This window comes from Triticum urartu, chromosome 3A (assembly GCF_056163025.1).
Source record: "Triticum urartu cultivar PI428250 chromosome 3A, HENAU_Tu73, whole genome shotgun sequence".
NCBI lineage: Eukaryota > Viridiplantae > Streptophyta > Magnoliopsida > Poales > Poaceae > Triticum > Triticum urartu.
In genome coordinates, this window is record NC_141875.1 from 429,812,205 (window position 1) to 429,817,932 (window position 5,728).

Sequence of the window (5,728 nt, forward strand, 5' to 3'; positions counted from 1 at the left end):
TGCCTAAGTATATCTTGGGAGGTTCGGGCTCGAGAGCCTCTTCATCGAATTCCGGCAGCAGTTTTCTCTTGGGGTAGCTTTTGGTTTGTCGCTCATAGCCATAGCCTTCTTTGGCCGCTAGGACTTTTGTCCATCTATCATTGAGGGTGTCTTGTTCAGCTTTTAGCCATCGTTTCTTCTTCTTCAAGCTTCGCGCAGTGGTTATAAGTTATTGTTTGAATCACTCTTGGTCTAGTGGATCCTCCAGAATGATGAAATCCGTGGCTCCGAGGCTGACCTCCTCTTCGAAGAGAGGTAGGTAGTTGCTGTTCTCAGAGTCATTGAGGTCCTCCGGATTATACAGATCCCCGTGCCCCTCTGAGTCATCAGGCTGTTGCTCGGGGGCAGCGGGGTCACCAAGGTCTTCCATATTGTCCAAGGTGCCGTCTTCTCCGGTGCCCGTGTTGCTTTCCCTGTCCCTACGCCCCTTGGATCGTCGGTGCTGTCATCGGTGTTTGGGCTGCTCCTCGTCGGGCTTGTTGCCATCTCTCCTAGGGGTGTCGTCGCCATTATTAGCACCATCACCATTGTCCTTGGGAGTGTCCACCATATAGACATTATAGGTGGAGGTGGCCGTCCACCGTCCGGTGATGGGAGTAGCAGTGTGGGCTATGGCTTCGGTGTCTTCATCCATGTCATTGGCCTCCTCGGAAGCGTAATCCAGCATGTCGGTTAAGTCTTCGACAGTGGATACTAAGCGGGTGGTGGGTGGGGCGTAAAATTCCCCGTGGCCCGCCTCAAAATCAAGCCGAGCATTGGTCGAGGATGGGTCATTCATGATGTTCATCACGTGGATCCGATATAGGATCTCGCTTAAGAGGGAGAGACCAGCCAGATAGGCATCTGGGATTTCATCGGAGTCAACCTTCGGTATGGTAGGGTGAGGGGTGAGTCCGGCTAGGGTTGACTCCCGGTCTTTGGATGCCAAAATCGTATCCAGGCTCGAAGCTGGATCCGAGGAATGAGGATTGGGTCCGGCCAAGGTTGGCCCCCGGTCTTCGGATGTCAAAGTCGTATCCAAGCTCGAAGCCGGATCCGATGTGAGGGCCGACCCAAGGGCCGGGTCGAAGAGAGGGCCCAAGGTCAAAGTCTCATGGTTTTTGAGCGCCTTAAGTGAGGCTGAGAACCAGGTGAAGACCAGATCGCCTCGAACATGAGCGACAAACTCCAGGTTGCCGAATCTGATATGGTGCTCAGGGGCAAAGCTGTCGACCTGGTCGAGGCGACCGGGCGAGTTGGCGTGCAAAACAATGCCGCCAAACGCGAAGAGCTGGCTAGGAATGAAGATGTCCTCGGTATGGATGCTATCTCCAATGATTAGGCAGGCCATCGATCCTTTAGCAATCTAACAGCAGACCTCTCAATGAAAGCACCAATGTTGGTGTCAAAACCAGCGGATCTCGGGTAGGGGGTCTCGAGATGTGGATCTAGGATCGATGGGTAACAAGAGACGAAGGACACGATGTTTACCCAGGTTCGGGCCCTCTCAAAGAGGTAAAACCCTACATCCTGCTTGATTATATTGAAGTGTATAGGACGATTACAGAGTCAATCTACCACGAGATCAGATGAACTAAACCCTAGGTGAGTAGGATGATGGTTCTTTGTCTAGCCTCTATGGACTAAACCCTCTAGTTTATATAGGCACCAGGGGTACTAGGGTTACACATGGTCGGTTAAAGGAGGGATAAACATGCCAATTCTCTAATCTTTGACTTGGAGGGCACACCAAGCTCTGAAGGTCTCCTGTCCGGACACGGAGTCGCCTTATAGTCCTTCCTGATAGTAGTCGTAGAACGGCCCATCTGTCTGGCCCATAAGAGATAGGACGACAGCCCGAGGACCCCCTAGTCCAGGACTCCCTCACATGGGCATATTTGGTTGATGTTTAGCCTGTTGTGCTTAACATGCCTTTTGATTTACTTACACATGACAATATTGGGAACGACTATTGTTTTCCATCAAGATTAGTTTCATCCCATGGCTTATATATACTTACTGTTTAGTATATCAGTAGCTGGTACAATATAAGCTAGGGATGATAAGGGATTAATCGGCAAATCAGACAGTTAACTGAACATATTTGTAACCCATTTATTGCTATTTTAACTAGGGCCATATCTAATATATCTGAGGCTACATAGCAACATGCATTGTACTGAGTGTCTAAATATTTTGATGATGTCTAGATATACATAAAAGAGCAGCAGCAACAACAACCACACAGCAGTAGTTAACTGCAATTAATCGGCCGATATTTGTAACAATGTAATAAACTCCCTCTGTCGCATAATGTAAGATCTTAATTCATTCAATATGTGAGTATATTGGATGTAATAAGATCTTATATAATGGTACGGAGGGAGTGTTGTACTACACCATTGTGCAATTGCCGTTTAGCTTCTAATACTAACTTCATGCTTTTAGGTACATATGTCATTGTAAATATCCCTGCTTCGACCCTTTTTGCGTATGGGGCAATGAGATATTCATGAACCAACATCAAGTGAGGAAACTGATAAAGATTGTTAGTAAAATGGGTCAACATATGGTAATTAAACTATTTGTTTAGGCTTTACCCAAGACAATAGTGAACTGCAGGATGGTAAGTAAGTACTCTGCATCCTTCTTTTTACTGCCCATAATGAGTTGTGTTAGATGACAATGTCTGAATCTTTTTCATTTGCAATGGTTCCCAAAGCAGTTTACTGAAGAATACCTCTCAAACTACATGATTGGTGGGCATGCAAAGGTTAAAGTATTTCTACCAGAACACGATGACAATATAGATGTCCTCATGAAGACAGTGAAGGATGGGCGGCCGACCATCACAAGGGGTTGAACTAGAGTCATGTGTGCCTTTTGCATGGAGGAGGGCACAATATGGGCATTCCACTTCACCTTGTTCACCAACCAGAATGTCTTTCACCTCTTTATTTATCGTCTTTAACAGTAGAAGTATACAACCGTGGATCATTGATGACCCACAAGTATAGGGGATCAATTGGAGCTCTTTTCGATAAGTAAGAGTGTTGAACCCAACGAGGAGCAGAAGGAAATGACAAGTGGTTTTCAGCAAGGTAATGTTTGCAAGTGCTGAAATTTATAAGTAGCAGAGTAGTTTGATAGCAAGGTAATTTGTAACAAGCAAGTAAAGATAGTAGTAACAAAAGTGCAGCAAGGTAGCCCAATCCTTTTGAGGCAAAGGATGATGTCTACTACACAACCTTCTTCTTGTAGACGTTGTTGGGCCTCCAAGTGCAGAGGTTTGTAGGATAGTAGAAAATTTCCCTCAAGTGGATGACCTAAGGTTTATCAATCCGTAGGAGGCGTAGGATGAAGATGGTCTCTCTCAAGCAACCCTGCAACCAAATAACAAAGAGTCTCTTGTGTCCCCAACACACCCAATACAATGGTAAATTGTATAGGTGCACTAGTTCGGCGAAGATATGGTGATACAAGTGCAATATGGATAGTAGATAAAGGTATTTGTAATCTGAAATTATAAAAACAGCAAGGTAACTAATGATAAAAGTGAGCGTAACCAGTATTGCAATGCGTTGAAACAAGGCCTAGGGTTCATACTTTCGCTAGTGCAATTTCCCTCAACAATAATAACATAATTGGATCACATAACTATCCCTCAACATACAACAAAGAGTCACTCCAAAGTCACTAATAGCAGAGAACAAACGAAGAGATTATGGTAGGGTACGAAACCACCTCAAAGTTATTCTTTCCAATCAATCCATTGGGCTATTCCTATAAGTGTCAAAAACAGCCCTAGAGTTCGTACTAGAATAACACCTTAAGACACAAATCAACCAAAACCTTAATGTCACCTAGATACTCCAATGTCACCTCAAGTATCCGTAGGTATGTTTATACGATATGCGTCACACAATCTCGGATTCATCTATTCAACCAACAGATAGAACCTCAAAGTGTGCCCAGAAGTTTCTACCGGAGAATCATGACGAAAACGTGTGGCAACCCCTATGCATAGGTTCATGGGCGGAACCCACAATTTGGTCACCAAAACATACATCAAGTGAATCACGTGATATCCCATTGTCACCACAGATACGCACGACAAGACATACATCATGTGTTCTCAAATCTTTAAAGACTCAATTTGATAAGATAACTTCAAAGGGGAAACTCAATCCATTACAAGAGAATAGAGGGGGAGAAGAAACATAAGATCCAACTATAATAGCAAAGCTCGCGATACATCAAGATCGTATCATCTCAAGAACACGAGAGAGAGAGAGAGATCAAACACGTAGCTACTGGTACATACCCTCAGCCCCGAGGGAGAACTACTCCCTCCTTGTCATGGAGAGCACCGGGATGATGAAGATGGCCACCAGAGAAGGATTTCCCCCTCTGACAGGGTGTTAGAACGGGTCTAGATTGGCTTTCGGTGGCTATGGAGGCTTCTGGCGGTGGAACTCCCGATCTATTGTACTCCCAAATGTTTTTAGGGTATATGGAGATATATAGGCGGAAGAAGTACGTCAGGGGGGCCACGAGGGGCCCACGAGGGTGGAGGGCGCGCCCTAGGGGGGTGGGCACCCCCTACCTCGTGGCCTCCTTGAAGCTTCCTTGACGTAGACTCCAAGTCTCCCGGGTTGCTTCCCTTCCAAAAATGAGTTCCATGAAGTTTCAGGTCAATTGGACTCCGTTTGATTTTCCTTTTCTTCGAACCCCTAAAATAGGCAGAAAAACAGAAACTGGCACTGGGCTCTAGGTTAATAGGTTAGTCCCAAAAATCATATAAAATAGCATATAAATGCATATGAAACATCCAAGGTTGATAATATAATAGCATGGAACAATAAAAAATTATAGATACGTTGGAGACGTATCACCATCCCCAAGCTTAATTCCTGCTCGTCCTCGAGTAGGTAAATGATAAAAACAGAATTTTTGATGTGGAATGCTACCTAACATATTCATCATGTATTTCTCTTTATTGTAGCAAGAATATTCAGATCCATAAGATTCAAGACAAAAGTTTAATATTGACATAAAAATAATAATACTTCAAGCATACTAACAAAGCAATCATGTCTTCTCAAAATAACATGGCCAAAGAAAGCTATCCCTACAAAATCATATAGTCTGTCTATGCTCCATCTTCACCACACAACGTATTTAAATCATGCACAACCCCGATGACAAGCCAAGCAATTGTTTCACACTTTTGATGTTCTCAAACTTTTTCAATCTTCACGCAATACATGAGCGTGAGCCATGGACATAGCACTATAGGTGGAATAGAATGGTGGTTGTGGAGAAGACAAAAAGGGGAAGATAGTCTCACATCAACTAGGCGTATCAATGGGCTATGGGGATGCCCATTAATAGATATCAATGTGAGTGAGTAGGGATTGCCATGCAACGGATGCACTAGAGCTATAAATGTATGAAAGCTCAACAAAAGAAACTAGTGGGTGTGCATCCAACTCGATTGCTCACGAAGACCTAGGGCAATTTTGAGGAAGCCCATCATTGGAATATACAAGCCAAGTTCTATAATGTAAAATTCCCACTAGTATATGAAAGTGACAACATAGGAGACTCTCTATCATGAAGATCATGGTGCTACTTTGAAGCACAAGTGTGGTAAAAGGATAGTAGCATTGTCCCTTCTCTCATTTTTTTGTTTGGGCCTTCTCTTTTT